The 24,071-nt window shown below is 32.7% G+C and overlaps 1 protein-coding gene across 5 annotated transcripts in view; it reads left to right on the forward strand.

The window, feature by feature from the left end:
- The first annotated feature begins 8,415 nt into the window (after positions 1-8,415).
- The window catches only part of LOC145941191 (cell adhesion molecule Dscam2), a 224,625-nt gene continuing 208,969 nt past the window's right edge, over positions 8,416-24,071 (forward strand). For 4 of the 5 annotated variants that reach the window (XM_083047128.1, XM_083047131.1, XM_083047132.1 and 1 more), the window contains exon 1: positions 8,416-8,785. The gene's annotated coding sequence lies outside the window, so the exon portion shown is untranslated. Of the gene's footprint in view, positions 8,807-24,071 lie in introns of all 5 variants that reach the window. The other variant, XM_083047129.1, reaches the window with a different exon arrangement.

Raw genomic sequence — 24,071 nt, forward strand, 5'->3', positions numbered from 1 at the left:
GTAATTTTATTGAATTTAAATGTATTTTATTATAAAACATTATTTATTGTTATATATATATATATATATATATATATATATATATATATATATATAGATCTTCTCTCTAGCTATTTTATTAAATCTTTTCAAAGTCATGTGATATGTACATTTTTGCGATAAAAGGTTTTTTCTCCTATTAGTCAGAACGTTTACTCAATAACAGATATGTAAAGATTCATATTAAATATTACACTACAAATCCCGTAAATATTTCGAATTTGCCTCGAAGTTGTCGAGATAGTTTTTGCAAGAAAACGAAACGCGCGTCCGAAATTCATGCGATACTCCGTAAGGGGTTAATGCACTATCATCCTCGTCTCCGTTGCACAACACAAGCACGTATCTACCAGGAGACGTACGCGAAATGCGTGACCTGACGCAGCCAGAATTAGTCGCACGGAAGCCTTTTGTTCGCCAAGATATCTCGCCGGCTCTCTCTCTCTCGTCTTTTCGCCATCCGATGCATTCGCCGGAGCGTGGTCATAGTATGCAAATGATTACGGCTGCCGCGTTTATTAGAGCCGCCATAAATTCTAGTCTGGGAAGGGAGAAGGGGGAGTTGGTTGCCGCCGCACCGTCTTCCTGCTACGACGAGGATTTGACTTGGGCAACAGCAGTAGTTGCACTGACAGTCCCTCTCAAAGGAGGACGAGCTCTGATATCCTAAATCCTAAAGGGTCCTGAAGGTACCGGAAGGCAATACAGAGGATTGGTCGGCGAGGATTTTACGTCAGAATGTGATGCGATGTCTCTCATTTCGGCGCTCGTGGATATTAATAAACAAGATTCCGGATTAATTAGTTCGCCGCGACGATGTCTTGTCTTGCGAAACGTTTCATTAGGATGCACAGTAAATGGGAGGAAGAGTCGGTGGAGAAAAAGAAAGACAAATGAGTGCAAGGAGATCGCTCGAGGTCGTCTCATGAATATTCTGTCAATTTGTTTCATTTCGCGTGTTTTGTATGCAAAACAACGGGAGAGAATATAGCGAGAAATATCTATTACTTGCTTCTTGGAAATAATAACATTCTGTAAATCCAGAACATACAGTATGTTTCGTAATGTGTATGTAAAATCTACTTAAGAATTTAGAGCGGTTGAGAATAATGAAAAAAAGTTTACATAAATATATATCCGATTTGACCTTGTTTCCGAATTAGCGAATTTGGCGTTTTTTAAAAATAATCTGTACTTACACAAGAGGTGATCAAACTCGCCATTTTACATCTGAATGCATGTTTGTGTAACGATTTGATCTTTTTATATTCCCTCAAACCTTCTAGATCCTCTCCAAATTCCTTTTCTTTCATTTGCTTAAAATATTGTTCAATTCTTTGGCGAAGTATTTCAATATTATTATTAATGGACGTTTTGTAATAGATTTTAAATAATCCTACAACTAAAAACAGTTTAGACATGTGTATTTAGATGCAAGGGCATTTTAATCTTTTATGAAGATAAGTAGATGCGCAAGATTGCTTAAATACCAATATTAGTACTTTGACATTAAAGGTCAAATTGATCATATGTTTATATACGTTCTTTTATTATTTTTCATAATAAAATAAATTTACAATAACTTTTTATTAATTGAAATCAAATTACACTTGAATATGAAAAATAATCTCAAATACCTCTTCTAACAATAAGCAGCAAATTTCAAAAATTCTAAGACGCAATATTCAATTGCTACATTAAAATTTGTCAAAATGATGTGAAAAAATATTTCAAATTTAAATAGACGTTATTGTAAAAATCTACAAAATTGATTATAAAATATAAAATCTTATTTTGTTGTATCTTGTACATATACATATGGAATATATACACACAATATTGATTAAGATACTATTGAAATTATATCTAGTATATCTATTCTCCTTTCAATTGTGATGAAAAAACGGAGAGAGATACGATCTTCGCACAATTACTGATGGAAGTGCTTACAAAGGAAGCTCACTGCTCGTAGCTTCCGCTAGTAAACTGCATGAACTATGTAACTTTGCGCGGAAACAACGCTGCAGCGATCGCCTCCGGTCAAGCCTCCAATTACATCGTATAACTGGATAGCAAAGGAACGGTTACATCGACCAACTATTCGACTATTGCGTTTCGGATGATCATATCGTATTTTGTACGATTACCAGAAATCCTGAAAATAAGTGAGCATAGATACATATATATCTATATACTTTGTTCGGTGAGAACAACTTAAGTCAGTCTTCGCCCAATTGACCGCAGCAGTTTAAGTTAAAATTCTCATTTGTGGTAAATAATATAATTGTAGTAAATAATATAATTGTACGATGATGCAAACTATATACCTTAAATGTTTATTAAGAATTTATATAAAACAAGTTATAACTTATTTCTCTTTTTCACGCTTTCTCTCTCTTTCTTCTCTTCTTATAATTTGGGCGAAAGATATTACGCACGACAAGCTTGTGCTCTAAAGACACTGGCCTTTTTATCAGCGTTTTCGTCGTTCAGCCTTATCTGTTCACGTCTTCGCTTTTCTTTTATTCCTTTTACGTTTTTCTTTATCTCAACCACCTACCCTTACTTCTTTCCCGTCGACGGTTTCTGTCTTCGTTGCTAACTCAACCTAACTTAACGTAACCTAACGTAACCTAACGTAACCTAACCATTGGAGTTTCTTCTTTTGCTCTTCTCCGTGTCACACGACGCCGCGTCTTTTTCTTTGTCGATTTCTAGCTTCTTCTCTCTTTCTTGCTTTCTCTCTTCTTTTATCTCATGTTTTTTGCATTCTTTTCGCATTCGGTCTGCTTCAGACAACGCGGTTCTTCGGAGGGGAAATGGATAACGATCGGCTGAAATCCGCGATAATTGCTGAAGACTTTGTTTCCACTTCTCGCAGACACAGATAGACACGATTCCGTGACTGAACGAATGCATTTTAATCTTACGGTCGCCTTTGGAGAACGGCCTGTGCAGATTCGATCCGCAGATTTTCCCGATGTTTATTGTTTTTCAACTTCAAGTATCTTATTTTTTAATCGGCGATTTTCAGAAAAGAAAAGACATATATTTCAAGCGCATTCTAATTGTAAGATTATCTCAAAATTATAGATTATTTGTGAAATATATTCATACATAAAAAAATTAAATTTATGTAATGGCGTATTAATTTTTACAAGTATATTAATATGCAAAACTTAAACGGATGAAATTCATAAAGACAAATTTCCATCTGCGTTCTATTCTCGCTTGTGTTTGACGTATCGAGATTGCACAGCTATTATTTATTACTCACAGAGGGAACATAATGCTAAAAGTGCTCGTGCTCGGGCGGACTAATGACATACTACGAACGCATTATTTCGCTTCGCAAATTTCGATCTCAATCAACATCATTCTGACAAGACTTCGTACCAACCGCATTTTAGTTACTACTGTTGGTTTATTTTACACGTACATACGTACAACTGTGCAAAATTGCAAGAGCAAATCAATATTTTTGGAATACTATAGCATCCCACTTCTCTCTCTGCTCGTACTTTTCAAAGAGAATGAAAAAGAGAGAAACAAAAAGATCTCACAGTTTGATTGTTTCATTGGCATTTGATTTTATCGCTTTTAACATTGCATAAATAGATTCTATTTTATCATATTATATATAATTTGCGAGAGAAATAAATTATATTAAAGAAAGCTTAATTAATCAAATATAATTAAATATATATATAATCTGTATACATATAGATATATTTAATATATTTAATATATATACTCTTTATATATAGCTTACACATATATTTAATTATATACAGGGTGTTTCTAAAACTGTCAGAAATTTTAAGGGTGTATTCTATAGGGGTCAAAATAAGAAAAAAAGTTCCTATAAACATGGGTCCAAAAATTGATAATTAATACCCCTCCATATCTCCCCCTCAAAATCGGACCAAATTGTCAAAACCACATAAAAATGAAACTTAATCACTATTAATTATTGTATGTCACTAATTATTACGCAATGTAAAATTTTAACAATCTGTAAAAAAGTCTCCAAGAACTACAATACATTTTTCAATTTTTTTTCAATTTTAGGGGACTATAACTCGGAGGGAAAGCATTTTTAGACCCATATATGTTTATAGGAACTTTTTTTCTTATTTTGACTAGAATACGCCTTTAAAATCTCATAGTTTTAGAAACACTCTGTATATATGTATATGTAAATTATGTAATTATATAATATATTATTTATATGATATATATAAAATTTCTATATTATATATTACATATATTATATACATATATATTAAGTGAAAGAAACGTATCGTGGACGCTTTAACAAATGAATACAAGCATGTTTTTTCGTCTCCGCAATTTACCGTACACGCTATTGACGTTTTTAATATATTCCCAATTGCGTTAATTGCATTTCGTGTTAACGCGAGCACAGACTCTCTTCTCATTCGAGAGGAGAACTATATCGAAATTCTGGGCACGTGTTCATCGCGCCAGTCGAATCCCATGGTAATTCGAAATAATCGTTTTGAACTGAGAGAGTTTTAGGACGGGATTTAGCAACTCGCTTTACATATATAGAAAGAGTTTAATGCGCGGACGCCATATCCCTTTAGACTTTAAAAGATCATTATACGACTGTTTATACATTCTTCGTGCTATACGATCATATTGGATTCGTGTATGTTTTATTCTCTCGTCGGTGGATATACAGGGTGATTCTAAATAAGTGCGAAACATTTTAGATGATTCTTTGTCAAAAAAATTAATGGGGGTTTTTCATATAAATCTATACTTCTACATATATCTCTTTTTGAGAAGTTACACTTTTCCAAAGAAGGAAGTGAAGGTTTTTATTTATTTTGGACAAGTTAAAAGAATGTAATTTGGTAGACATTTTCCACTAGTAAAAAGGATATTTATTAATATTTTTTTCAATACTCCCATTTCATTATAAGAAGATGAAACTAGTAATCCTTTTTTATTGAAACTTTTTAACAGGCCGAAATGTAATCATCTAAAAATATGCGTTAGAAAGCTTGATTCCTTTAGAAACCTTTTGACTTTTTTTTTCGTAAAATCAATAGTTTTTAAGAAAAAATATATTATCATGCATAGCACGGTAATGTACAATGATATCGAGTTACGAAAAGTTGAATTTTAGAATAAAAAAAGCAAGCAAAATTATAGTAAATGTTAGAAAAAATGGAACACGAAAACAACACAAAAAAAAACAAAAAAGAGATAAAAACTTAATCCCCCTTTGGAGAAGTGTTAGAGAGGGTTATAAAAGTATATATTTATATGAAATACTTCTATAATATTAATTTTTCGACAAAAAATAATCTAAAAATTTTCGCACTTATATTTAGAATCACTCTGTATATGAAATATTTTCACAATCGCCCGAACGCGAACGTGGGAACGCTGACGAGCGGATACACAGATGACAAAAGAGTTTCGCGAGCTCGTTAAATCGCGATCGGAATAAAGCGCGCGGTCGGCTTTGTCGTTTTGCGGAAACATAATCGAAATTGACATCAGTCGCGATTGCGCGTTTAAATAATCTCTGGACCGGGGGGTTATCAGTCGCGCAACGCAATGCAACGCGCCCTCCATTCCTCCAACCCCGCCGGCGTTACCGGGTAATTATTGTAGGTCGGCAGTGCCCGGTTAATTACAGGGCGACACACCTACGTTCATGCGCATGCGACCGAGCCATCTGATACGAAATGACGAAAATGAAATCGCTCGACCGGATTTCCCAGCCATGCCGAGGATGTCCTGATGATATCCCTGAAAGCAGCCTTCAATCTTTGTGAGCCTGCAAGAGCATTCCAAAAAAAATTGCGTTTTTTTTTCTAATTAAAAATTTAAAAAAAACTAGGAATATGATTATTTTTTTAAAATGAAGGTTTACAAGTACACGCTTCTTTGTCGTCGTGCTCTTTTTATGCTTTAAACTTTGGGAAAATAAAAAATTAACGGATTTACTATTATACAAGTTTGTGTCAAAAATTAAAAATTCTACCCTCCATCGCTCTCCACGTTTTACACCTCGATATAGTGTACTAACGCCATATCTTCCATACGTTGCATATTTTAATTAGGTTTTAAGGTGGTCTGGCTTACGCGCGGGAGAGTCGCTTGAATATTCCATACCGTTGGGTCATCGGGCTCGCGCAATATGGCCTCCATTGCCTGATAATTATTAGGGAGAGTTTCACCCTCGATGCCCCTTTGTAGGTGCGAGGCGCTCGTTCGGACGAAATATAGCCATAAAGAGGCTATACTTGCTGAGAGGGCGGGAGAGAGGAGGGGATTCGCAGGGGTGAAATTTCTCGGGTGAGGGTTCGACCCTGTACAGTTACCTCGGGTACAATTGCAAAATATTTAAGGTCACTGGAAATCAAGTTTTGCGAACCAAAATCTCACCAACGAATCATATTTTTTCATAGCAAATATATATTTTTCTAATCAAAACACATATTGAATTGTAACATGATTTGTAATAGGCATCTGCGTTGTCCAAAAGATAAGATAACGTCCATAAACCTTTGGAAATAAAATTTTGAAGAATATATAATATATATATATATATATATATATATGTGTGTGTGTGTGTGTATATAATATATACAGGGTAGCCCACATAAAGTGTTACAAGCATATAAAAAAACAAACGAATTTAAAGTCAAAGGCACCTTCTTATGTATCCCTTCGAGTCAAATAACTTTTGTTTAAAATTTAACATTTTTTGCTATAATGTGTATACTTGCAGAGATAATAAATAGCTTGTAACACTTTATGTGGGTCACCCTGTATGTATATATATATATTGCAACATCACAATTTTACAGTTGTTATAATCGCGCGAAAAATTCTCTCATCTTTCTCAATTTACGGTTAGAATCCGGTAAGACACGCACGTCAAATATCTTCTCTCTCTCGGTGGAAATTAAATTTTTACTCTATGAAAGACTCGACGGAATTTTTTTTTCTACCGATTCTGCAATATTCGTGCAATTGTGCGGTGTAATTACTTGGCGCAGCATTTGCTCGCTCGGATGGTCGACGTGTTCGCTTTAGACAATTATGAAAAGGTCATAATAAATGCCGAGTACTCTGGCAAATAATAGTTGGCGATGTACGAAAAAAATATAATAATTCCAGTTCATTTTACAGTGCAAAAAATGCGAAATTTGAAAATTTCGAATATTTTTCATAAAATGCACAAAAATCTAAATCTTCAATAATTATCATTAATTATACTCATTGCCAGTAAGATCTGCGTAGCACTTAGATTTGCATTTAATATGCAGTTATTTGATGTTGCATATATTATCTGCGATAATTATATTGCAATCTCTTACAAAGAACCGTCGAGCTTTGCAAACAATCACGTAGCAGGGGAAAATATGTATAATAATTGTAAGGTCTCCTCTCTTCTCTCTAATTTGGTCTTTTCAAACTCTTTCTGGATCTACGGTAAGTTTGCTAATTAAGACGAAATACAGTCGTGAAAAGGTAGACGATTATAAATGGGGCGATATGGAAGAAGCTTAAAAACTCGGAAATTATCCAAAATGCGAAATAATTTATGTAACATAATGGTCGAATACGTTGCCACAATTTTGTTTTTCACTTTTTATTAACTTTTTTTTTGTATTTTTATCTTTTATAAATAATTAAGTTTGTATTTTAACTTTTTTAAATAATTAAAGAAAAATTACATATATTAATGCATAATATATATGTATATCAAAATACATATATCAAAAATAAATATTAAAAAAATAAATATCAAAAATAAATATTTATTATTGCTTATATGAATATGTGTAAAAAAGTTTAATTTTTTAATTATATTATAATATATTATAATATATATATTATAATATATATATTATAATATAATATATATAATAATTAACATTATAAATGAAAAAGAGGTTCATTATAGTACGAGACTAAACTCGCTTTTAAGACACAATTTACTTTCTTCCAGAATTTAATATTCTCCTCATTTAACACAATTAATGAAATTACGTGTTTACGTCTAACAAACAACAGACGGTATATCCACCTGAACGCTCCTATATATTATCAAGACGAATAAGTGAGATTCCGGGGATGATGGCGTGAATTCGGCATGAAACAGGGAGCGTGATGTGCTGGCGGCGGAGGTTGACCGAGAAGAGGATAGCCGTAGTGGTACGAGAGAAGGGGGGAGAGACGGTGAATGGGGGCGGTTAGGGGTGGTTGCAGCTCGCTCGGGGAGGTAAGCGGGGGAAAGAGAGAGGAGAGGGGGAGGGCGGAATTTCGCGCGTGCTCGGCTTCATCCCTCTCGGTCGCCGCCGATGGATGCTGAGGGTAGCTGGACCGCGCGCGTGAGGTGTCAGTTCTGCGCGCGATCTCCTCCCTGAAGGTGTCAACCTGCTCGCGAATTCGTGTTCCAGCGTGTTCTCCAAAAGTGAAGTTCACGCACGATCGGACGCAAGCACGCATTCCCCCTCGGTGTTTCATCCCTCTTTTATCCTCCGAAGGTTGACCTTTCTTCTTTCCGTTTTCTCGCGGTGTTTTTTTCGGCAATCTGCGTGAAACGGACCACTTTCGAGTGAAAAGTTCGAGGGACAAAGCTCCTTCCTCTGGAACGCGAACGCGGACAATCGTATTTACTCGACTCTGGTCACGTGACACTCTTCAGCTGGCGACGATTATCATGCTGGCCGGGATCTTCGAAGGCAACAATGTACGTGAAAAATTGCTCGCGGTAGGATACTCGATCGCATGCATATTGCATTCTTCCTCATCAATGTGCTTGCACTGCTTTAAAGTAAAAGATGAAAATGAATGTAAGCGTGATCGTGTCTGTTGAGAAGAGAAAAACAATATATCGAATGCACAAAATCCTTATTTCGATTCTGTTTCTTAATCGGTTTATAAAGTTCTATTTTATTAATATCATATTTTTCTATAGAGATAATTGTAAGCAATATATTAGTGGTGCAAATTATATAAAAAAATAATTATTTTTGTTTTTATTATTTGAAAATTACATTCTCTCTTTTCTTCACGATGAGTTAATAATACTAATTGTATATCGACTATTATTCTAAAATCTTCTGAAGGTATCAACTGAAGAATTATTGATTTACAAGCATTTTTTTATAAAACAAGCATTATATTCGTATGTAATATAATGAATTCGTAAAGCAGTCCATCACGTTTTCAATTATCGTGTAATACGTCAATTCATTATAACATTTTCCGCATATTTCGCTTAAGAGTATTATTTGATCTTTATTCCTTTTATCTTCTATAAAGTGCGATAGGGAACGAATCGTACTCGCGATGGCAATAATTGTGATAGCAAGTGTTATGACATATCGATATATGCAGTCTACTTTTAATCCGTATAATTCTGATATATATTTTGTGATTATTACATGCTTTAGTTCTATTGTTCTACTTAATATCGTAAATGAAATTTTTCAGCGTGTTTGCTATATTTCTCAAACATGTAGATAAAATTTTATTAACTCACATATGGTATTTACTCACGAAATTTACTTACCCACTAAAAATCTTATCTTTTAACGTTGTCTATGCACATTGTTTTTCTAAATAAGTTAAAAAGGCTTGTAAAATTAACATGATATACTTTTCATATCTTTTTATTAAAACTGATATGTTAAAATGACATGTAATTCAAGTTACATGTAAGTTATATTTTTGTTCCATCTTAACAAGTTCTAAAATTAGATTTAAAAAAGCGCGCGCGCGAGGGGGAAAGAGAGAGAGAGAACTAAGATTATTTTATTTCCTAATTTAGTGTTGCATATAACTATGATAACGTCATGTATGTAATCTTCGTATTATTTAAATGAGACTCGGAATCAAATCATCACGTTATACGCGGAAACGTGAATACACAAAGCTTTAAGTAAGTGCAAGTCTCTTAATAACCCTTTCATATCAGACGTCATCATACTTCTCGTGCAAGAGTATACATTCCGTGTTCAGTAGCTCTGAGGCTCTCGTTTTCGTCTCTCTTTTTCGTTATCAGACGAACTAATCAACCGTATCTCACACCGGCAAAGAGACGCAGGGTGCAATCTCGCGCTTTGAAAAAAAGCGACTGTAGATGTCGCTGCTGTGCTTTGATACGCGCGTGAATTAAACGCTTGCACTTCGCGCGCATTAATAACGTCGCGCGAACGAATATCGTTAGCGAACCTGGCCGTTCCCGCGTAAGAGAATTATCGTAGGTAGATATGGCGGGTCGTATATATCGCTGAGGCTGGTTCCTCAGGTGGCGATAATTCATCAGACTCGAGTAACTCCACCACTCTCTGCGGATGATTAATTAATGTCAGAGGCACAGCGTTCGCTTGCGCCCCCAATTTTCTCTATCAACTGTCTCGCGCGATGACTATTCGATAATTTTTATTATTCCGTCTGGCTCCATTCGCGATTTATGCCACATCCATCATATAGTTTAAACGAGAGAAAGATAAGAGAGAAAAATAATTACATCTCTCCTCTTATATACGTGATAAATCGAACAAAAAGTAAATTTATTTTTAATAACAAATTGTGCAAAAACTAATCATGTACTTCTCACGGTTTATGAACTCAAAAATAAGATTTTTATATTGATTTATAATATGTTAGGGAGATTACTGTTGTAAAATAATAGTAATTTGTATTTTTTAATTTTTATAAATATTACAATAGGACTGGAATAATTTTAGTCGATGACCACTGAACATTTACGTTTAATGATTATTTCATCATTTTTTTTCTTTCACAATAATTATTTTTTAATCATATATTTCTCAAGTACACTTCACAACATTTCATATCTTTCAGTTAAGTTAAGACAACTTATCCCAATTAACTTAAAAGTTGCACTGAAACAAATTGTATTTTTATTTTTAAAAATTGTATTTTAAGAATTTCTTATTTTTTAAAAATACAATTTTAAAAATAAAACTCTGTTTTAAAATAGGCGTCAAAAGATTCTTTTACCTTAAGAGGGGAATCTCCTAAAGATTAAATATCAGATATTTCTAATTTATAAAAATGTAGACAAAATGGGATTTATTTTTACATTAACAAAAACCTACATTATTGTACAACACACAAGCAAAGAAAGACCATAAAGAAAACAAATATATATAGACCGAGTATGAAATATGAGGCATGAGATGATGAGATCTAGATCTTGGACGATTAAATTAAGTTATGTTACACGTTATTTACTTATACAAACACTTTCTTTAAGTTGCTCAAGTCTTCTTATTCGAGCCATTTATTAACTTCATCCATCTTCTAATAAATTAATATCATTCAGCGACAAACATTACGTTGCTACAACAATATGATCATGTAACGTGTGAAATAAATAGTCATAAAAAAATATGACCATTTGTTTATTAACAAAGAATATCTTCTTAATTTTGGAGGATTCTGTTCTAGAAACACTTAAGAATATCTGTTGAAAAGGGATAATATGCAGTCTTCTTATTTCGAAAATACATTTTTTTTCAAATTATTTATTAATATTTTTTAATTGGTGCATCCATCCCAGTTCGATTTATTTCATAGATATCGCGTATATATTTCACGCTCAAGATTGTTTTTTCGGACCACATGCTCGAATTTCCGCACACTTTTACGATCGTTGTCGATGTTTTTGGCGCCTTGCCGGTGATTTACCGCCAAAAGAACGTATCCCACGGAATCACCTTTTAGATTTTACGCTCGGTGAGATCTTTGTTGGCCCTCTGTTCTTGCTCCAAAATGTTTGAATAAAACATGCACGTGTGGTGAAAATAAGCTCGTGTGAATATGGTCTGTTTGATGCGTCAAAAACTGGAGCAAATTCAATAACCCAGTTTAAGCAGCCCATTGGATCTGAGGTCTAACTATTGGAACGACCGCGTTTACCCGGACAGATATTGATAGCGTATATTTGATGTTACATTATCAAAATATTATAATTAAGAGAAACAGAAGTTAACACCAACATTTATATTAGCTTTATTATAACAATTCAAAGAGAAGTTGCCGGCTGCATGAATTATATTGTTCGTGAAAACGTTCGTTGATGCATCTCGTCTTCGAGAATTCTCTCGTTTCTACCTTTATTTTTATACGGATAAATGTATTTTGCTTTTCCATATAAATAAAATTATATCGGAAATTGCGTGTGTATTGTGCGTATTGTTATATTAATTGCGTTTTGGTAGAAATAATTTGTAGTGTAACAAAAATTTCACTCAAGCGATTATATTATCATCCTTAAAATTAAATGTGCTAAAATTTTACAATTCTTAGAATGTTAAATGGTCTCATTATTTAATACAAAATGTTAAACTTTTAGTTTCACGGATAAATTAAAATAAAAAATAAAGGTCATATTTTCAGCGATATCGAGTTATTGTAGAAACTACCGTGTGCTGTCATATTAATTTCAGTTTGAACTACTTATAAATTTGAATTAAAGCAAGTAAAATTTCCTTATTTTTTGCATTTTTCCTCCAGTAAAAACGGATCGAGCACGCAAATAAATACTAAAAATATCATACAAAATACCAGGTTATTGTTGTGCAGGATCATAATCAATAATGGCTTTTTCGAATATTTCGAGTATTCGGGTACTTGGGCATCTTTTATGAAGTTGAACTAAAATAGTTTCAATCGGAAATTGATGTTGATTGAGAAACAACTAACTTCAATAGTTGTAGCTAAATGGCAGAAAGCTGGCTCTCTTTCTCTCTCTCTCTCTCTCTCTCTCTCTCTCTCTCTCTCTCTCTCTCTCTCTCTCTCTCTCTCTCTCTCTCTCTCTCTCTCTCTCTCTCTCTCTCTCTCTCTCTCTTCCTTTACCTATATACATATATACATATATACATATATGTATGCATATGTATAAGGATGGTAAGATATGTACAATATAAAATAGCTAACTATTTACATAGTAACAAATAATTTAATCAATTTATTTATATATAATATTGAATTTTATAATATATTATTGAATTTATACAGAGTGTGTGTGTGTGTGTGTGTGTGTGTGTGTGTGAGTTATCATATATATCTTACCATCCCAAATAAATTCTAATTGTAAACATTTTATAGAAAAATATTTCAATTTATTTATTTGATTATTTTATTTTGAGAAAGATATATTATGATCAGTATAGTAATGTTTCTAAACAATATCATATGTTTTTTCTTCATATCTTTCATATAGTATTAAAGTAAAATCATACAAAAGTTAATAAAGTGTTTAGAAAATATTTTATATAATTTGTTTTGACTTTTATATATTATAACAAAAAATTTTTAAATACTTTTCAAAATGACTATATTTTTATACAACAAATATTAAGTTGAATTATATAATTGATATTAATATAAATATAATTATATCATTTTTAATTAACATAAAAAATGGATAATTGTATTTAAAAAACAATATGTAATTACATCTCGTAGATGCAATTTTTGTAAAAAGAAATCGTGTTGTGAATAAATTCTATTCTTATTATTTTATGAAAAATCTAGTAATATTTAACAAATATTTTAATAAAAGAGTATTTTTTAAGATTACATATATCTTATCATACTATCAAAATCAATTAAGAAATATCTTGTAAATTAATAATTTTTTGATGATAACTACTATCTTAATATGTAGAACAATTGGAAGAACGACTTATATATAAATAAGACACATAATTTTGTTAAAAAAAGAAACATATTTTGTAAAAAAATTAAATATCTTTATAAATTAAATATCTTTTAAAAATCTCTAAAGTGATTCCTGCCTTAAAACAAAACTATCTGATCATATATGAAACTCTTTGAAACTTAGTAACTTACAATTAGTAAACAATATAAAATATTTTTTTTATTTAAAATAATAAAAAGCTTACTTTAAGATTTATTCAAAGTAATAAGAAAGATCTAATTTCTCATGAAGACTCATTGGATACAAATTGTCATAGGCATGTAAATAATAAATATTATGATCAATAGCGATATCGCTACATCTCTTAACATAAATTTTTTGAAATAATATTTTAAATAATTTTTAAATTTTGAAATAATATTTGAAATCATATTTTTCATTGATTGACAATATTTTTTTTCAAAGATTGAAGAAGAATATTTTTATGCATTATATACACTCAATAAAAACAAAAATTTTTTTAATATAATGCATAAGCTTTGCATAGAAATTTTTTTGATGAATTATTGCGGTAGATTTTATTTTCGCTTAATCATTATTTACGCTGTCTGACGATATAGCTTCTAGAAATCTTGCTCAAAAATATCATATATATCGACAAAATGCCGAAAATACATGTCAGTTGCACATTTCGCGCGTCACTGAAATTCGCTGTAATTCACTGAATTTTTCGCACGCTTGACAGCTTCGCAGTAACGTTATACACGCTGTAACGGCACGCGTCGATTCCTCTACGCTCGTAAAATCCATAAAGTATTCTTTGTTTATCGCTGTTACCAAGATATATAGTTTTTTTTCGCAGGCGTATTCCAACTATTTTTTCATTAAACGCGAATTCAACCATGAACAGAGACGCGCGAATGATTCGCACGAACGCGAAAATAACATTTTACGGCCTGTACGATGCGGTTTCGCACAAGGAAATCGAATTTCGGGCGTCCGAAAGGGATTCCGTTAGCTGTTTTTTTTTGCGATGAAAAAAATTAGAGGTTGCAGTAGCGCTCGCTTGCGTTAATTGCTTTAACCGCTTTCAGCACTTTCCACGATTGACGGTCTCGTGATTCGCGCTTATTATACTGCGCATGTGCTTTTCCACGATACCAGAAATATGCGAGCGTCGGCACTTTTGATTTATTTCAATTCTTGTCTTAATTATTTTCTGTACGAAATTGATTAATTCAAATAAAAGGATAAAAAGGTTGTTTTTTATTTGTGTGAATATATCTATATATGTATCGAATTAAAAGATTTAATTTTTTTTTTAGATAAATAACAATGAAATAAAGGATTCTAAAAATGAATTCGATTAATAATGTGACTTCTTAACGCTTTTTACTAAAATCTTATCTAATCTTCAGAATAAATACTTTTGAGATCAATCGACAAAGATACGTTGCGCATTGAAACTTTGCGATCTTGTCTCTATTCACAACGAAACGCGTAGAAATCAGTTTCATTTAACACAGCAAAGTCAGACAGTCTCTCGCGGCGCATTTTATTCGAGAACTTTATCGACGGATTAATCGAATTCTCCCGTTTGTTGCGAAAGGAGGGGAAATTTCTCAGGCGACTCTTCTCCCGGGAAATAAAGATCCGAAACGATTTCGACGTATTGATTTCAATTTTGAAACGTGTAAACTCATCCTCTTTTCATCCAACGATTCGCGACCATCGCGATAAAACGCTTCTGTTCGCGCGAATATACCCCCTTCGATGAAGAAAGATCTTAATCAGAGATGCAGTGTTGTGGAAAATATATGTAAGCAAGCAGAAAGAACACAATGACGGGAAGGCACTGAGTGGCTCAGTGGCAGAGTGACTGCGTACTGATTGTGAGAGGGAAGAGATCCCAGGATCGAATCTCTCCGGTATTAGGACCCCGATATTTTTCTCATCTTTTCGAGAAAGGCTTTTACACTATATAACAATGATTGAATACAATGATGTTAAAAGCGACAATTTTCTTTCTTGTTCTGATCAAAAATCCGCAATTGTCATGAGATCCAACAAGTGACAAATAAATCGCAGAAGGGATGTCAAAACGAAGAATTCGCGATAAATTGATTGACCTTTCAACATTACACGGATGCACTTTAATAACTTACAAAACTTTTTAATCAGTCATTCAAAAAAAGAATGTCCTCGTAGCTCTTTTTCATTGTCCGTTCTATAAGAAACTTTCTCTCCCTCTCTCTTTTCTCGCGAGTTTCCGTTTCCCTTTGTTTCGCTAGATTCATCCGCATCCGCTTCCGTTGAATCTTACTGCGAAAAGTTTCTACGAATCTCAAGAGGTGTAATATGAGTAGGTCGAGAAATTACATTGAAACCTAAGTGTAAATCTATCGAATGTTGCTTCATGATTAACACAAAATGGATGAAATTAGACATAATAATAGTTAAATATAATACTATATTTATACAACTCAACTATGTTTTTAGAAATATCTATACTTACTTTTTAGTTACTTATAAATATATTTTTCATTAAAATTTTTAAAGATATAAATCACATAAATATTTTTTTTTAAACATTAAATCATTCAAAGATATGGACATATTATATACAAAAAAAGGTGAACGTTTATGGAAAGCTCTAACCTTTCTCATACACAACGCTCTAAATAAAGCACCTTTTTTGAGTACCCTTAGCAAGTATTAGGATAAGAATATCCATGTTGCTATAAATTCTAGCACGGAAATATGATAGCAGCATAATGGAACATTATATTATAGTATTATGTATTTCGCGCTAATTAAATATATAGAGAATTTCTCCACAAATTATCCAAACTTCTCTCCCTTTATTACGTTCTTTAAAAATTCTGCACGTACGCGTAATTAACGACGGATTAGTTAACGCGTGAATCAACGAAATTCAATGAAAAAGTGTCCGCGATATAGGATATTTATTAATACCTGGCGAGAGGATTCGTCTCACAGATTAAAAGAGAGGCGCGCGCGCAAACGGATGAGAGATTCGCCCAGAATAGACTAGACGGTACGGATCAATGTTACATCCTCGGGGTAGATAGACAAAAGGGAAAAGCGAGAGAGAGGGAGAGAGAAAGAGAAAGAGAGAGAATTTTTTAAAAAGCGCATAGATATGTCAAACGAGTAGTTTATTAAAATATAGATAACCTAACTCTAACCTAACCTAACCTAACCTAACCCTAACCTAATAAAATATAGGTCTCATGCGGAATTACGCGACGCGCGTTTTGTTGCTCGCGAAAGAGGACCCGGGGCGAATTCCATGTATTACACGTATTACATGCGCGCGCATAACTAACGTGTTTCAATTGGGGACCGTGTAAAAAGGGATGCGCGTATGTCGCGTTTTTTATACGTCGCGTGTAACATCGCTACGCTGATGCCGGGAGTACACCACGAAAGCACGTTTATACATGAGTTTGCGACCTAATTTCATGATTTGATAAAAAGCGTTTGTATTTGGCGAGCTGATAAAATTCTCTTTTCACAGGCGAGGATTAATCTGGATTAATTTTGAATTGATACTTGCTTAACAAAAATGCTCTGGGATTATTTGGAGTTATAAAGGATTGACAAAATAAAGGAGTAGATAAAGCTGCAACATTTAATAATAATAATTTATTGAAAATATCCCAAAAGTCTTCATCCTAATTTTTATAATGTATTCCCCAATGAATTTATGGTTGATTTTCTTTTGAAAAAAATTTTGAGGAAAACTGGAACACTATCTGTGACAGAGTCATTTAATATTTCTATATTAAGCTCAATTTCTAAGGAAAAATAAAATAAATTTGAATTTCTAATTTAACTTTTGAAGCTTAATTATATTAAACTGTTTGAATTGAAAATGTTACAAAAAATATTTAAATCAAAATATTAATTAAAAGTGTGCACGGAGAAAATATTATAGTTAAAATTACAATATAATTTTTGTAATTGCAAAACACACTAACATTTGAAGAGAAAAATTTCACGATTCATTTGTTCAATATAATATTATATTTTACAAAAGAGTATTGTAATTATTTTAATAAATAATGCATAAACAAATTCATAATCGTAAATAAACAATAGAAATGCATTTACAATTTTTATAGTAATAAATATTTTAATTCGTTATATTCCAGCTTTACAATAAATGTTATGAAAGGAAATGTATTTTTCGTGTAATTTATATTGTAAAAGTTTTTTTGTTGACTTTTCAAATTCACATCAACAAGAGCTTGTGCAGATGAAATGGATTGAAATAAATATACACAATGAAAGATATCAAAGGGAATTTACAAGTTATTAGTTAATTGATTATCTGACGTGTAAATTAAAAATTAAAAAAAAACATATTTTGCTACATTCTTGAGAAATTAATTACACAATAACAATCATTCCTGTAGAGATTTATGTTTACATAACTCTCTGGGATTACGCTTTACATTAATTACATACAGACGCAACTCGCAATTTCGAGAATTTAATTTGTTTTCAATTTATACCCATTCTTGAGAAAGAGAGCAAAGCTCTCTTGATAGAAAACTCATTTCGCATTTAAATTCGCTTTTTCCATTACATATCGCAGACATATCTTATTTTTTATCCCTCATATGTAAATATGTTATCTTAAGATCATGCAATTTTATTTACCCCAATCCATGAACATGCTCTGTAAATTATGCTTTAAGTCAGTTAACATCTTTGAAAGTCAGTTTACACGTACCCAAAAATATTCTGTGTAAAAAATCTATAATAGCTATATAGACATAAATCGTAAAAAAGAATTAAGGTATAAAGATAATAAATAATAATATTGAAAATACTAAGAGATAAAACTATATATAAATATAAATACAAATTAAATAAAATTAAAAAAATATATATTTAAAGATAAAAATAATTAAATATTTCTCTTAATGAGTAAAAATTCAATACAAAAAAATGGGGTTAATTCGAGCCAAATGCGAGCGAAGGATTGCGTAGGGTCACGCGTTCAAACATTCAATGCGAACGTTACCAGCACCGGCAACGGATCGATATATCGAAACGGTCATACACGATTCCATAATTCAACGAGTTTATTACGTAATCCTTTAATTCACGCCGATATAAATTAAAATAAGCCCCGGGAGCTAAATCGGAGTGAATCTTTATGCTCTGGAAATACGCGCGTATATACATATACATATATGTATACATATACGTATATGCATACGATGCATACGTGCTCATGATAACGTTTTCTTCTGTGTGATTTATTGTTCAGCGAAGGAGGCGGCGATAATTCTTTAGTGTGACGTGTGTAGTGATTTATGCATACGAATTCGACGTAAACTCGTCATGTTTGATAAGCTTCCGAAGATAATTCATCCGCTCGTCGTGCGCGGACGTGCATTCGCATTTGAAATTTGAAATTTATTAAAACAGTACGCTTCTATCTCTTTTACCTTACAACTGCCAGGAACTTAAAGCTGCATTGCGTCAGTGCGGGTTATTTAAAGCTAGCTTAGTCATTTTTTGTTAAAGATTATATTGCTATAGTCTATATTATAATATATACATATATATGTACAGGATGGAGCAGTAACTTTGTCCACCTGGAATATCTCTATTATTTTTAGAGATACGAAAATATTACAATTATGAAAATTATACAGTATCAAGAGAGCCATAATAATAATTTTTCTGTAGGTGAAGGCATTTCTGAGATTTTGAGGTCATCATTACTTTCTTAAACGAAACCATCATAATTTTCTTCGATAAATTGATTCCTCGTAATATTTGGCGTAAAAAATTGTTAGAATTGAATAGTCAAAAAATAAATAATTTACGAGATATTTTATGCTTCATTTTGACAACATTTTGACAAATAAATATTTCGTAATATACTCATTTTTTGATAATGTTACCTAATAATTTTCTGCATAGAATAATGAAATAATTAATTAATGCAAAAAAACATATAGTTATTTTTAAAAAATATGCAATTGTATTATACATTGCAAATTGCAATTTTTATAATCACTAGAGTATATACATATATATAATACAACAATATAGCAACATAAGTAATATAGCAATGTAGCAATATAATATAACAATATAGCAATATAATGTAGTAATATAATGTAGCAATATAAAAATTCTTCTATTCATAACTAATGCAGATAAAAGAAAAGTTCCATTCTAGTAGAGATAATTAATGTTGGATTTTTTCGAATATTTTACATTTTATCATAGAATATTTATTACCTTTCTCTCTCTCTCTCTCTCTCTCTCTCTCTCTCTCTCTCTCTCTCTCTCTCTCGTTCACTCGCTCGCTCTTATTTAAATAAAGATATAAATTATAGGAAAAAAGAAAAGAATATTGTTTTAATTTAAAAATTGAAATATAGCAGTATCTGTGGAAACTTGTATTAAAAATAGATCAGAAAAGAAATATATATTTCCAGTTAAACTTTTCCTCTGGAAATCACACACCAACTTTCTTTATTTTTGGAAAACTCCAGAGACCTAATTGCGTCTTAAATATCTTTCACCCGAACATTATTCTCATTGTTTTTGTGTATGTATTTCTTCGAGTTTTAGTCATAAATTACAATGAGATTTTCTTTTAAAACTTATTATTGTTAAGAAAAAAGGATAATTTAAAAAGGAAATTAAAAAACTTTAAGATTAACAATAAGATATATCGAAATTATGGTAGGAACACATAATCATCAAAATATATATCATAATTATTATGCTATAATTATTATATCGCCTTAAATAACAACGAGATTTTCTTTTAAAACCTGTTATTATTAAGACTAAAAATTTTTAAGACAATAGAAAAAATTTTTAATATTGACAGTAAAATATTAGAGTTATGGTAAGAGATATCAAATAATATACTAATTATTAAAATATATAACTATAATTATTTGATTATTTTGATATTATTTAAAAATGATATATTATCAGTATAATAAAAAAATCATTTCCTTTACACATACACAAGTTCCACTGGAGGATAACTTGTCTTTGTAGAGAAAAGTCGACTTATCGTAAGCGTCTCTCTTGGTGCGTCTAACTTGATTATTGATTTAAATGCGTTTTACTATCTTTATTACCCGTCGCGGTTGCACGGGCCCGTGAGAATAGATGCTCCTCTCGCTTCGCGTGCATAAACCGCCTTAATGCACCTACCGTGAGAGTGCATCATCGCTCTCTCTGCAAATGACATCTCTGCCATTCATCGTCCCTTATCCGTGTTTTGTCCATTGTGCCCGTCGCTCGCAACAAAGGCGCTTTAACGATTTAATAGAAAGACTCTTCCACCCCCATCCACCCCATCCTAGTGATTTTCTCCCAACATTGGCAGCTTCGTCGAACTTTGCTCGCCCGCAAAAGCCCTTTTTTCCCTCCATTTTGCACGAATCGCATCGGACACAAAAAACAAGTGCCAAACGGCGGTGCAATCGATCGAATTGCAATTACCATACGTTAATTACAAGTTTTAATAGCAACGATACTTTCCCCTCTATCAACCCCTCGTTCTTCATTCCAGTTCGCTCTTTCTTTGCGTCAAAAGGCGTGCATTAATTAACGCGTTATCATTTGTTGTATTATCTGCATACGTTGCATAGAAACGTCACTTTGAAATCCGATATCCACCTTTGAAACCGTATATTGCGCTCATTCGTAATTGTATCGACAATGAATGTGCGTTCTGAAACTCGGCAATCGATTGGCACAAACGCATTTCTATGCTTGCATGTGTATATATGTGTGTATGTGTCCGCTCGCGCGAATTTGCACGAAAATACGGGCGAATTAATTGTGAATAATAATGTATTTTCGCTGTAAACGTTGTAAATTTCTCTCGCATTGCTCTCGTGCATTGCAGAAAAATTGGAATAACCATTTAAAAATGTGTTAGATAATATCCGGTTCTTTTAATTACGCGAGAGTGGATGACAGGAAAGATGTGTAATTTCGAGACAGAGAGAGATGAGAGAGAGGGAGAGAGAGAGAGAGGAGAGAGAGAAGTGTAAATTTCACAATAGTATATTCCCTTTTATATCTACGAATATCGAAAATTGAGCTCGACAACTTGTAGGATAACGTTTACTGACTTGATCACTTGAGGGTGATTGCGAATATTTTCCATGAAGCTGTATAGAATGGCTTGGCTTAGGAAACAGATGAGGAAATCTCATGAATATAGAACGGGAGCAATTCGAAAGTACAATGCCTCCGTCAGATAGCTATATGAACGTGAAAATTGCACCTTTATAGACATATTGTTAAACGGAATTATTTTTATGAATTATATTCATATGATTATGATGGAAAAATAGACCTGATTAATAGCATCAATTATTGTCTATATATCATGCTTCAACAGTAAAAAAAAATTACAGTTTATCATCTAATATTTATTATGAGTTCTTTAAAATGTAGTGTTGTTGACTTCCTCCTTTACATTAAAAGTAAGGATATCTACGAATCTTTTATCATCATCAAATATTAGTCAGATATTGCGAGAAAATCTAACGCCTTGTCATTTTATTTTAGAACCGAAAGAGGGAGAGAGAGAAGAGTTTCTTGATCTTGTAATTAATCTGGCATTAAAACTCGAGAGAGAGTTAGAAATTCCTCCTTCGCCTTTCAATGCCGGGCGTCGATTATCGGACTCTCCCTGCCGGACCATTTCGCCACTGTATTCAATGCGAACGGCATTCGAGGCGGGTTAAAAGTAACCCCGGTATCCATCTCTCGCGTGCATAAACCGCCTTAATGCACCCTCGGTAGCAGGCCATTACACCACGCATCCCTGCAGCATCCCTTCCCTCACCCCGCATCGGTCGCATAGTACTCGCGCATGTTGCACGCATATTAAGATACACACACACGCACACGCACGCCACTCTCTCTGTACACGTATACGCGAACCGCCACTTCCTCTTCGCATATTTACGCCACATCGATCAGGTAGTAGTAGCTGAAATTTACTCTACCACGGCCGATACATTATTTCCACGAGCATTAACGCGCCGACGTTATTGCACTCTCCTCTCTTCGTCCTCCCTTTTCGCTGCCTCACAGTCCTTTTAGCTTATGAGCCACTGTGCGTCGAGGATGCGATTTTTTCTGATAATGGATCATCATGTTTTCATACATGAGTAAAAGAAAGAAATTCGCCCATCTGCGAGGTCATGAAAATTTGAATTACTTCGACTTGATGTCTGCTGCACACTGCAAAAAAATTGTATTCTTATTTTAAGAATTTCCCCATTTATTTTTAGAATACTCTATTCTAAAATAGGCCAAAAAGTCCTCTTATGTAAAAAAGGAATCCTCTAAAGATTCCCAGACTGCACAATGACGTTTTAAAAACGTATTAAAAATATACATATTGAACGTTTTATACGTATTTATAATATCCATATTAGAGCCTCAGATATCTACAGGGTGTTTTCGGGTTAAATGGCCAAACTTAAAATATGAATTCAGGACCTCAAAACAAACAAAAATTTTATCTGAAAGTTTGCTCGAATTTTGCAAGCTTTATATATAATTCTCATAACAAATCTTAAATACGAGAAAGATAGCGAGTCACATAGTGATAAATAAAAGAATTAGGCCCGTATTATGAGCTCACATCTATCTCTAGATGTACCTCTAAATGTACCACGATAAATGTGGCGATATTATGAGCGCACATCTATCTCTAGATGTGTCTCTAAACGTGTCACGATAAATGTGACGATATTATGAGCGCACATCTATCTCTAGATGTGTCTCTAAACGTGTCACGATAAATGTGGCGGTATTATGAGCGCACATTTAGCGGCGCATCTAGAGGAAATCGCCTAAAAAACCTATTTTGTACCACATTTATGCTACTCTCGATAAATATGCCCTTAGGTACATTTATTTGCGCCTCTAACTTTAGAGGCACATCTAAGAGATAGATGCGTGCCTCTAAAGTTAGAGACGCAGATGAATGTACGACTAAAGTCAGTTTATCTGCATCTCTAACTTTAGAGACACATCTAAGAGATAGATGTAAGCTCTAAATGTGCGATAAATATATGATTGATTTTAGATGTACATTTATCTGCGCCTCTAACTTTAGAGGTACATCTAGAGATAGATGTGAGCTCATAATACGGCCTTAATGATTAATGAATACTGTTCTTTATAATATTTTTAGAATGTTGCAGTAATATTTCTCATAAAATATTACAGTTACATATTCTTATAATGTCCCTCCAATATTATGTTGCAACTTGTAAGATTATAATATTGC

Source organism: Prenolepis imparis, unplaced genomic scaffold (assembly GCF_030444845.1).
Source record: "Prenolepis imparis isolate NDT839.2.m4 unplaced genomic scaffold, iyPreImpa1.0 SCAF_9, whole genome shotgun sequence".
NCBI lineage: Eukaryota > Metazoa > Arthropoda > Insecta > Hymenoptera > Formicidae > Prenolepis > Prenolepis imparis.